Below are 13,048 nucleotides of genomic sequence, written 5' to 3' on the forward strand. Positions count from 1 at the left end.
ACAAAGTAGAACTGCACCTCCAGACAGAATTTTAATCTGGATAATATTTAGCAGCTAGGTATGTTATGTATATTCAGCGTATCCTCAACAAACTTACCATCCACATTCCTTGACTACAGAATTAAATTCACAGCCATTTACAAGTAAATCCATTCATTAGTTTAGGCTCAAATTAGTTTTCAAAATTAACTTTCCACATTAAGCAAAATCAGCATAAACACAAATTAAACTGGTTTAAGTGCATCTATATTAGTGCAAGTAGGTCCATATTAAATCAATTCAGCTACATCAGGGAAGGTTTACTAATGTAGATCAGGCCTTGCTGTTCTTTCAACCCTTTCCCAGTGCACAAAGGAATTTAATCTTTCTTGGCTTTTCCCTCCATTTAAAGAGTTTTCTGGTGAGTCCCACAATACAATGCACAGCTGAAATTCTAAGGGAAGACAGGTGCACCCCAAGGAAGTTAAACTCTTACCTGAAGGAGGAATCTATGGCTGCTCCTTCTGCTCCTCTGATAGTTGTTTATAGGCCCCTATCAGCCCAACTGTGACTAACTGAAGACAGTTGAAGGTAGAAAGTGAGGCAGTATGGGAGTTCTACAGCAGCAAGAACTACTGAGCTAGTCCAGCTATACTCTTCAGTGAGGAAAAGCTTCACTTCTATGATGGCCATCATCCTGATAGAGACATACCAGGGACTTGTAGAGCTAGAAGTATCTCTCTACACAGCTTGAGCTAAATCTGTACAAATCTCTATAGCTAAAAGCTGTAGCACCACCTTCATATCACTTGTGGAGAAGCCTGCAGGCACAGATGAGGATACACAACACGCACATACTGACCGGTAGTTTACACAATCACTTGTGTTAATATTTCAGCATGTGAGTCGTCACAATGAATTCAATGGGACAATTCACTGCTTAAAGTTAAGCATGTGTGTAAATGTTTTTACAAACATCTACACTGGATGGTACCTGCATATGCTACCTCTGTAGATATGGAAATAGTTAAAATATGAAGTGTCAGTAGATGGCACTTAAGAAAATGTAGCACAATTCCCAGGGTTTTGTGGGACTGCTGCTACCACTTCTTGTGCTGTGCAAACAGCTTCCTCTTGGCAGCTACTTATATCAGCTCTTCACACTGGGTTTTTTCCACGGGTGCAGCTACACTAATGCACAGATTAAACAGGCGTAACAATTACATGATGTGGTGTGTCTCTACACAACTGACCCTGCTGAAAATTCTCCTTGTCCAGACAGCCCCTTAATCATCAATTACTAATTATGGCCCAACTCCATAATCAGATTGGTTAGAGTAGACTCCTGTGAGCTCTGCCTGCCAGAAATGTTAGCAGAACCGGTCACAGGATAGAGGCCATCACTTATTTTGCTGCATACAGCTCTAGATTAAAAAGCTTGTGATGCGTTGGAAGGGATGTGCATTCAAAACAACTTCCTCCTCAATGGGCATAAACATTTCTACATAGGACTGGTTAAAGACCACCTAAGATTCACGAGGGTCACATTAGCTTTATCCTGCAACTTGCTGAATATTTCCGATTAGCTTTTTAATTTTATTTCCCAATCTAAAATATTACTCTGTGAGTCCAATGGAGCATCTCAAAGAAGTTTAGTTGGGAGGGATCTGTCACTTACCATCCCTAGAGTGAGGTTAGACCAAATACAACACATCCTCAAGATTTCTGTTTGAAATAAACCACCAAACATTTCTCTTTGGCAGGCAGCAGGTGCATTCACGATATGGCTTTCTTTATCCACAGGCATTTCTTTTATGACAAATTCAGGGGTTTGCCCCCTCCTCTAAAAAACTTTTCTTGCAAAATGTTTAAAATGTTATCAGCTTTTAAAAAAAAAACTGTTGTAAACTGATGGGAAAGGAGCCCACTGGCTCTAAAGTTACCCTCCCTAAGTCCTGCTCTCAGTTCTGTTTGGGGCCATTGTTCTGAGTAAATCATCCATTGCAAATCAAGCCCTCCAGCTCATTATGTATTCTGCGTCTGGGGTGACCAGAACTATTTCCTGCAGCTTGGTTTGGGTGCTAATTACCTGCTCAAACACCTTGTAAATACTTCTGTAAACCTGTCACAGGCGGGAGAAGCCACCTTTGCAGGCTGCACACTTATTACATGGTCTCCTTTCAACTTCCTGGTTCATGTTGTTTAAAAGCAGGCTGCTAACTCAGCTCCTGGCCTCTTGTTGTTCTGAAGTGACATTTTCTCCCCCTCCCCCAACCCTCCGGCCCCAAAGGCGAGTCTGCTACTGGCTGGATTGCAAAGAAATGTTTACTGAAAGTAGCGGAGCCATTCATTCCCACAGAGGGACATGAGCAGCGTCTTTCTTTCCAGATTTGGATTGCAGAGACCTTCACACTCCCAGCAAACAATATCCAAACCCCATTTTGCAAAGCCAAGAGCGGCCTGTGAAGGAAGTGCTAGCAAACTCCCTGTCTCTCAAAGCCTAAAAGTCCAATGGGGGTTGGGAGGGGGCGAGCAGTTGGGATCAGTGGATTAGACTCAAACAGCTAAACACGGTCATTATTTTAACCACCCCGGCAAGAGAAAGATCCCCAAAGTTGCTACTGACAGATAGGATGAGATCCCAGATTAGTAGTGTAACTATGCAGAGAGCAGATTCTGAAGCTGCAAGGGAAACTTTTGGGTTGTTGGTTGTGGGTTTTTTTTTCCCCCAGAATCACTGTTGGAAATGTATCCAGGGTAGGGAAACTTTTTCCGGTTGGGGGCTGCTGACCCACAGAAAAATCAGTTGGGGACTGCACACAAGTAAGAAGCAAAAAAAAACCCTGACATGGCCCCTGACTGAGAAACAGAAAGACACTCCCCACATTCCCCTTGTAAACCAGAACCTGGGGGGCTCCAGGCTAGTAGATTTTGTGTGCTCCAGCCCTGAGATGGGTCAGCGGGGTGGCTGGAGCAACAGTATAGGCTCCCTAATGTTGGGGGGCTGGAGCCCTGAGCCTCAGGGGCCGAATCAAGGCAAGTCAGGGGCCACATCCAGCTTCCCCTCCTCCTGCCTTAAGTTCTCCACCCCTTAAGCCCTGGAGCTGATCAGCATTCCTCTTTTTCTCATCCACCAAATAAAGACATAGATAAAATACTGAGCCTTTACAACAACAGTTTTTGAAATACTGGACCATATTTCCAGCAAGTGTAGTTCATGGAGTGGTGGAGATGTACACCAGCAGATGTTCTGGCCAGCTATATCAGTATTTTAGCTACAACCAGGGTGACTTGTTTATGCCTATGCACTTCCACCTTGCCCATCAGCAGAGCACAGAATAAATTTCACTTACACTGAGGACCAAAAGAGGTTTCCTTTTTAACAAGACAGCCGCGAGCTCAGACTCGTTCAAGTTGCAAGTGGATGCCATGTGATAGCTTGGTTCTGTACCCAGTACATTTGCAAGAGTGGCAGGGCTATTTTTCCCTTGAGGTGCTGAAGGTGAGGTCTGTCTGTATGTGGCACTGTGGTATAAGTGACCGCCGTGGTGGAGTCAAAAGAAAAAGGACCGTGAAGCTTAAAATTTTTGCAAAGAGAAAACAATCCTCCTGCAGGCTGCAGTAAATAAAATAACAGCAGTGGGGTGATTTGCAACCATGTAACGGGCTTTTGTCTAGGTCTATTTCTCTCTGCCTTGAGGGTTTCTGTGTTCCTTCTCTGCAGGATCTCAATGTTTCCCCCCTCAGCTACAAAGGCCCAGGGCTTGAGCCCCTCCTCCAACTGTTCACCCCCAATTTTGCCCATGCTGAGGCTTACTTACAGCAGACTGAAGAGTTTCGGTGGGGTGCAGGGCACTGCAATTTAGGATTTCTGTTGACCAGGTTGAATTTGCAAGAGTGCATCTGTAGGATTCACTGGAATTAAATATAGTCCTTACTCTGCTTTTTAACTCTTTCTTAACTGATGTGGTTTAGAGTCTCTTAGGACTTGTACCCTAACAAACAATGCATTTAATCTACATTATCGTACTCTTAGTGTGTGTCTGTACTAATATAATGTGTGTGTATGTTTCTTTCCACTTTTATACAGGGAAGTGGGTGTCACGTTTGACAAAAGGTTGAATAGAAATGAAAAAAGGTGCAATACACATCTAGGGAAAAAAATGTGTCTGAACAGCTTTCTAGCACTCACCTTATTTCCAGTCTTTTTTTACAATATCCCCCTTCTTGTGATGTCACTTATTTAAGTCCGCACCTGTCTCATTTAAGGCAGTAGAGCATTCAGAGGGCTACAGGTTTGCATATAGAGCACTTCTACAAAAGCTGTACTAGTGGTGAGTCCGACCTTTCATCAGGCAGGGCTCTGAAGTGTGTAGGATGTTGTGTATTTCCCTGTTGGGGTATGCCTAAGAGAGAGAAACAAGGATGGGAACAGACATTTAGTGATAACTGCATCTTTTGGGCCCCAAGGGTGATTAAACAAACCAACCAAACTTCAGTCATGGCTGCTTCTGGGACTTAATCATGCCGCTTCACACTAATCAGGATCCAGTATAAGTAATGGGGAACTTACAGGTGCCATAGGATATGACTACACTACAGCGTTTTTCCAGAAAAATAGCCATTTTTCCAGAAAAACTCTACTTACGTCCACACTGCTATTGCAGGGTTTTTTCTGACAGCGGTAAACCTCTTTTTATAAGGAAGAAGCCTTTTTCCGAAAAAGCTTTTTTGGAAAAAGGCGTGTGTGGACACAGAAGGGGGAGTTCTTTCGAAAGAAGAAGCCTCCAGGAAATAACACAGGTGCCCTGGGGGCCACTCCGTCCATACTAATCACAACTTAAATGTGAGATAGCGTCCAATCAATGTGGATGCTATCTTTCGAAAAAGCACAGCTTTTTCTTGTGCTTTTGCTGTGTGGATGCTCTCTTTCAAAAAAAGTTTTCCCGGAAGATCTCTGTAGACATAGCCTTAGTCTTACCTTCTCCAGGTCAGGTTATTGCTGGGAGAAAAAAAGGCAAGCAAGCCTATAAAGCAGGTTGAAAACCCAGGCCCTAACTTGCAAAGACTAAGGTGCATGCTTAACTTTTGTCACTGTAATCACATGGAAGTGAACGGAACTACTCACGGAATGCAGATTGAGTGTATGGGGTGGGTGCCTTCAGCCCCCATAACACAGTCATATCTTCTAGGGCAGGTTTCTATACCCATTCAGAGTCTCATTTCAGTCAATAAGCCTTGTCACTGACTCAGAGGGTCCATTTTAGTGGGTCATGAAGCAGAGTTGGGACCTCATGTAAGAGCTTAAAATTATTAATGCTTATGTATATGCAGTAGCACTACAACCCCAAGTCACAGTGTGCTAAGTGTTGTTCAAACGCAGAATAAAAAAGGTAACCCATGTCCAGCACTAATTTGAATGGTTTTAAAAGTATCTAACATTTTTAAGGCTATATTTCTCCTGGGAAACTGAGGTCTGAGTGTGTCAGGTATAAGTCCTAAAAAAAAGGAACTTGCCCTCTCTTTGCCACAAAGATCTGAGCACACGTCTACAGGGGCCTCATAGCTGTGTTGAAAACAGTTGCACCCAAACCCATTTATAACAGTTTTGCAGGCAGATGTAGATGGTCTAATAAGTATTCTAAGAGATACTGACATCTAGTCAGTTTCACAAAAGAAGCTGAAAACTGCTTTCCTGAGGTCTGCCTGCCAATTTTTATGGTTACAGAAGTGTGTGTGTGTGTGTGTGTGTGTGTGTGTGTGTGTGTGTGTGTGTGTGTGTGTGTGTGTGTGTGTGTGTGTAAAAATTGTTTTCTCTTCCTGTGTTGCTGTGTGTGGAAAATCCCTCCCACCCCCAACTGCAAAAAAGGAAGTCAAGTGAGTTCATGGGGAAGCAATGAAAATTACTTTCCACGGAAGTGCTATTAAATGCACAAGTTAAGCAATGTAAAAATTGAGTTTTTCTCTAATCTCTCAGTTTCAGGGGCTTGTCATTCACTGCAGTAGATAAAAATCACACTGCTCCAAAATAGTTAACTTCTCTGTGTCCCTTGAAAAACATTCCAGACCAGAGTTCCTTGAAGAAGGGCTGACACATAGCTTTTAATCATAGTTCTAACTAGACTCGCTTGGAATTTTTTGGCAGAACAGTTTTCTATCTGAAAAATGCAAATTAATTGAAACAAAATTAATTTGACAAAATTCTCCAAGCCAATGTGTCAAAACAAATTATTTAGATGCTGTCATTTTGATAATGTCAAAATGTTTCACTCTGCTAAGGTAAAATCATTTAACTTCAACTTTGGTTTGCTTGATTTCATTTTGAATTTTATATCACGGCACACAATTAATTTTAACATTATATGTGTAGCTATTACATTTAATATTTAGATCATTTGTGTTGTGGCAATATCACAACTAAGCATTTTGATGTTTCTCAATTGAAATTTTTCAGAATTTCCATTCCATGGAAAATCTCAACTTTTTGTTTAAATTCTGAATTAAAGGAAATATTAAAATGTCAGCACTTCACATGGGGCAGAAGTTCTTTTTTCCCCCAACCAGCTGTAGTTCTAACTTGCTTTGGTTCTGTTGACACTGGCCAGGCAAAATACTTTATATTATGGCTTAATAAGATCAGTGCTCATACAAAGCTATGAAGCCAGTGTAGATATAGCTTTGGAAGCACATCCTCAAATGGTATAAAATTGTCCCAGCTCTATTGACTTCAAGTGACAATGAATAAAACAATGACAATATACACCAGTTGATCATCTGTCCCTTTGTATTCTGTGCTAGATGTATGCAAAAGGAAGAGACACAACGCACAAAATGGCCTCACCCTGGATTCTAAAATTACCCCAGCAATTTTGTGCAACAAACTTTTGTGTGTGCAAAAGCCTCAAAGTGCAACTGTTTGGCCAAAAACTGGGTGACTAAATATCCTGGTATTGCTCCTCTTAATCAGGGAAAACTGTCCTTGACAGCAATGTAAGAGCAGGTCCCATATACAAATCTATCAATTTCATTAAAACACACACAGACAAAAAAAAATCTTTTTTAATATGATTTGATCCATTTTTGAGAACACTTCATCAAGGACAAATGCCACAATTATTTTGAAAGTATCTTTGCTTGAGTCCTTTACAACATGAAAAACAGATGAGACACAGCTTTACAAATAAAACGAGATGGAAAAAATACAGATATGCTTTAAAAAGTCAGATACCACTTAAAATGTTGTTGATTCAATCAGAAGAGGATTTGAATGAGGGTATGACTGTAGAAACTTGTAAAACTTTCATTTTTCTTACTGTAATAATCTTCAGAGGGGTAGCTGAAATTTGCATAGAAGGCAAAAGGCGGCAAATTATTTTCAATTATTAGTTTAATCATTGCTAAGGAACAAGTGTGGGACTCTTGCCTTTTTTTTCTTTATGCCTAGATATTCAGAACAACCTTCTTTCTAGTTTTTAAAATACACTATCAAGATTACAGACACAGGGTGTGATCCTGTTCAGCCTTGATCATGTGAATAATCTTTATTTAGCCAAATTGCCCCCTGAAATAGGAGCTGGAGACCTAAATCCCAGTTTTGAGCAATTGTGACTATTGTGCGTCAAATGTGTCATTTGCACACTGTTAATGTTTTCTTCTACAAAGAGGCTGTCAAGTCTGAAAGCAAATTAAATACACATTTATAAGCAACCTTATTATCATTACGCCCTATTTTCCAAAGGCCAGAGAAATGTCACAAGCAGTACAGATTGGTTATATTCCAGTGAACTCTGACCAGCAAAACTATTTTGTTGGAGACCTTCTATCAGCAGTTCTGGTCACTGCATGTCAGTCAGCCAAACAAACAAACACTGTGGTCACATGCTCAAATGCACATGACAGGGGCAGATGTGAAGCTGTGAAAGGACCCTTTGCATGCTAAGCACCTGCAGGAATTTCAGAACCATTGGAATGCCTTCCACTCTAATGCATCTAAACCGTCCTGATTCAAAGAGCCCGATCCTGAATGTCACCCCGGCTCCCACGGAGCTCAGCTTGGCCCCAGGTTGGCAGTGAAAAAATAGATCCTGGAATTTGCAATATTCTGTCCCTATAGTGAAGGACAGTGGGGTGCTATGGGGAATAAGGACAGTGCTGGAAGTACAATGCCTCACACTTCCTTCGGCGGTGAAAGAGGAATTCGTGAAATAAGCAACAGGCCATGCTTAAAAAAAGAAATAAATCCCCATTATATATTTAAAGTTGGTGTAACACGAAACCAGTCACCATTAAAACTTTAATCCAAAAGTACAAACATCAACTATAGTCCACGCATATGTATTGTGTTGATTTGGTTGTCAAATAACTTCCTATGTGGGAGAGAGGATAAAAAAATATGTGATTTACTATTCATAACATGTTCCATTGGATACTTTGTAACTGATTGACAAAAAGAAAAATATAACCCTCTGATAATTGTGCTACACATTTTAATATTTCTAATTATACCCTTGCACATTATTTTGCTTTTCATGTATCAGATCTGAATTTCTTTACATTAAAAAAAGAGAGGGCAAGAAACATTCCATTTGATCCTCTGTCAAGCATCATTGTGAATGAATCTGCCTGAAATGGAATGCCCCGGACAGGGTTAAAAATATCTTCCGATCCTGATTCTTCTCTAGCTTTCACTGGTAGAAAACAGACATGAGTCCACACACCCTTTGCTCTCCCCATGATGAGGGGCAGGGCCTCAACAAAAGGGATGGGGATGGGGTGGGTTTGGAGGCTTGCCTCCCCCAGCCCTACCTTCACCGACTGCCCATGAAAACAGGAGTATCCCAATGAAGTAAAACAAATCTAAGAGGAAAAGCAGGCCCTTAAAGTTTACTTCAGTCAAATATTAGTTGGAATGCAGCCCTGTGAACACAGTCCTTTAAAACGACTGAAAAAGTAAATAATTTCCATGAGAATTCAGATGTTGAATGTCTCTTATGGTTCGAAAGTTTCAGAGGGGTAGCTGTGTTTGTTTATAAGGGTACAGCTAGACTGCGGTGCTATTTTGGGATTCCGGAGGTAAATAGCTATTCCGCATCTTTTAAATCAGCCCATTATTTCGAAATAGATTTCAAAATACCAGGCTTGCTATTCCGACATCCCTGTAACACGAGGGTTAAGGGTCATTTCGGAATAGTGGTTTATTTCTAAATTAGATCGATATAAGATATTCAATTTGCATAGTTTAAATTGTGTATCTTATTCTGAGCTAAGGGTGCAGTGTAGATGCATCCTAGCAGAGAAACAGAGGGAATGGTGAGGGAAAGTGAAGGAAAATAAATATATTGTCAATTAGAGTGCTCATGATAAATGATGCTATGGTTTTGAGATGTTTATTGTTTAGGCAAATTATTATTATTTACTTTATTCCCCAGCATAGAGGAAGCCTTTTCTGTCTTATTTAATTGCCCCCTATACCAGTACTATAGTCAGGGGGTTATTTTGAAGTTCCAAGTGTAAGGAAAGCAGCCACATAACTTTGTCTGACTTATTTAACTGGATTTGTACCTGGACTCTCATCTAGGTTTGAGGGAACATGGTCCCTCTCATGGTATCATATCTATCTAGAGTATTTAATCAATTTACTGAGTAACCTATAACCATTTGTTACCATCATCTGAAGAAGTGGGCTGTGCCCATGAAAGCTCTTGATACCATCTACGTGTTTTGTTAGTCTATAAAATGCTACCAGCCCATTTGTTGTTTTTAAGTGTATCCTGCACAGACTAACTTGGCTACCCCCTGAAGCTTACTAACAAATTAGTAATTGTGGTATGGGTGTGTGCTTGCAGCCTTCGGTCAGGGCTCTGGCCAGTGAGCAATGTCAGCCAATGAAGTGATGTGTTTGTGTTAATGAATGTCCAAAGTTACAACATTATTTTGTGCGAAATATATGGGCACTTTTGGAATGTCCAGTTTTCTGTCATCCATTATCATTCACCTCTGTTACACAGACAGCACATTTGCATTGATACAGACACCGTAATTACAGCATGTGTGTGAACGTTAGCTGTTCTAGTTGGGAAGAAAGGAGTCAGATGCTCCTTGACGGGACTCTAGCCAGCAGTTCTGGGAATGTTTGAGCAACTCTCTTCCTCTGTGCTAATTAAGCATAAAATGAATGCAATTCTATTTCTTTACCAGTCATTGGTGCAGATAGCAGTGAAGAAAGAAATGGCCTCTGTGTTAAAAAGACACTTTTTAGGGTCTGTGCAGACACCAGTCCTACTTTGGACACCGTTGTCAGAACTTGACACTTCCACTAGCGGCAGATCTTGGTGATTCCTTAGAAAGATCAAGCAGTCTTTCGATGGCTAGTTGACTGGGACACGTTTTTGCCCAAAATTAATTTCATTTTCACTGGTAAAGAAACAACAGCAGCTGGCATAACAGGGTTTGTGGAACCATGATTGGAGTACCACACTACAAATAGTAAATGCTAATCATTTTTGTTCCAGGCCTGAAATTCATTGTCTGCAGTCACATGAGCAAAAGCAAATTCATCAAGGGAGTGAACATGGCAAATCTAAATTCAGCTACTAATATACCAAAATAGCCATGAGTATAGTTTCTCTAATATGTGTAATGCTTTACATTCCACTAATTAGATCCATGTTAAATGTGTGTATATACATTTTTAAAAGAGAAGCTAATGGTGTCGTTAGGTATTTATTAAAGATGATTAAAAACAATCCAAATAATTTTGCCATTTTTTTCCTGATTTAGGAACTATTTTGTTAACCAATATAACACTTTCTAAATCTTCTAGCCAGCTCTGCATCCATAAACACATTTTTGAATGCTCATGAGTATGCTATTCTCTTACCCCTTATGTTTAAATAATGCATAGATCCATTACATTTCTCTATCTTCTTGAAGCCATGTGACACTTTGTTTACACACTGCCCATTTAGATACGTGTAACAGCCAGTCCATAGCAGGACAACTTGTTTCAGAACCCAGCACATTCTTACGCTGGAATCTACAGTCTTTGAGTGGTTGCTTTTCTTTTCCCTTTCAGCTAGTGTGTACATTTTTGGTTCAAAGTGAAACTGTCCCGGACCTCAGAACCTCCAGAAAGCAAAACGAGGGGGGAAAAATCAAGAAACCAGACACGGAGGGCACTAGTGTATTATCAGAAAGAATTTCAATGCAGTGGGCTGCCCAGCAGCAAATTAGAAAGTTTTGGCTCCTAAGAATGAGTTGTGTTGTTTGCTCCTGCACACTGCAGCTGCTCTCCCCACCCCCCCTTTTTGGTGGTTTATTACACACAAGCTACTAATGAATGGGAGCCGCTGTTTTACAGTACACCATGCTTACAGGACTTATCTCTAGGCCTACCACAGATTTGACTGATCACCAGCAGGGCTCCGCCATCATAATTCTTCCTAGAAACAGGAGGATAAAAAGGGGTTTGTTGGACGTTGGCTGGGTCTGCAGAGAATCCTGCCTGCAGGGCCTGCTGATGCCATCGCTAGCTGCTATGGTCTGTGGCCTAATAAGGTACAAGAAACAAAGATTGTTCACTTGTTCAAAAATACTACAGTGCCCGAGTGATGGAGAGTGGAGAAAGCAGGGCACTCATCCAAGTGGGATTAAGGCCGCAAGTGCAACTTTATAGGGCTGGCTGGGTGGCACAGTGGATATCGGCTGCTGAAAAATCCAGTTCAAACATAATTTATGACATGTCATTCACAGCCAGAGGTGGCTGTCATTAAGAGTTAAGTGTTGCATTGTGTTCAACTGATTCCGATAAGAATTCTGTAAGCTGCTTACACGTTATCATAACTCAGGAGTACTGAGAGAGAGCGACTGAGCGGGGAACACCATGGCCAAGCGGAAACTGAAATGATTTGCCACTCTGCAAATCTGAGCGAGCTGGTGGAAAGCTGGACGGCGGCGGCCAAAGTGTAAGGCAGAAGAGATTCTCCCACGGAGTCAGATTGAGGGGCCTCATCCTGCAAACATTTCCTGCCAGACACAGGTGCGGAGTCAGAATTGATATGGTAGCCCCTTTGAACCAGCTAGCCTGGCACAAAAGGACTAATGAGCAGGCATCACCTACAGCCTCCTCCCCCTGCCGGTAGAGAGAGCCTGTGCCTGGTGCAGACTGGTATGCCAAGCTCTGCGTGGCCTCCGTGGGAATGCTGGGCAGCATGCAGGTGGATTGAGGGCGTGATCAGGGGGTATCTGTACACCAGAAGTTCTATGCCCCCTACAGGGGCCCATAATGGTCATTATAGCAAAGGTGCAACTTAGGGCTGCCTTTGCTTGTGCTGAAAGCCCAACGTGGCTGACCTAGCTCTTGAACAGGGAGGTACACACTACCATTCCTCAGTCCTGTGCCATATGCACCATGCCCATCAGTAAGCGTTTGCTGGACTGAGCCCTTAAAACACCATAACACTCCTGCAGTCGGCTGACGAACATGGGTTGGGGCTTGCAAGGTTTGGGCTGGCGTCTGGGCGCTGGGACCCCGCAAGGCATGCAGTAATGGAGGTGATGCTAAAAGGATTCCTTGAAGCTTCTTGCAGGTGGACAGCAGGGTGGAGTAAGAGTAGAGCTGGGAGAAATAGCCCTCTTTAGAGTCGAGACGTTCACATTGGGGAGGCCTGACAAAACTGGAAGAGGAAGTGGCTGTGCCCCTGAAAGCCACATGATCTAGCGTAGTGGTCACCAACCAGTTGATTGGGATCTACTGGTAGGTCTTGGAGCCTCTGACACTGATCCTGACCGGCTTGGCCAAGAGGCTTTCAAGTGCCAGCCCTTCAGCTGCCCCTCTCCCTACTGCTGTGCAGCTCCTGCCCTTTGCTTTGGAGCTACCCCTCGCCCATGAACCTCCTCTCCTGCTTGTTGTACAGGGCAGGGAAGGGAGAGGAGGTGGCATTGATGTCAGGGTGCCCCCTCTCCCACCTGTATTCTATCTCCACAGAATGGATGGGGGGCACAACAGGGGTTGGGATGGAGGGAGCTTGCTGGCTGTTTTTTGAGAGTGGTGCAGGGCCTGGGCAGGGGT

The sequence above is a fragment of the Pelodiscus sinensis genome, chromosome 10, assembly GCF_052426305.1.
Source record: "Pelodiscus sinensis isolate ZL-2025 chromosome 10, ASM5242630v1, whole genome shotgun sequence".
NCBI classification, from domain to species: Eukaryota; Metazoa; Chordata; order Testudines; family Trionychidae; genus Pelodiscus; species Pelodiscus sinensis.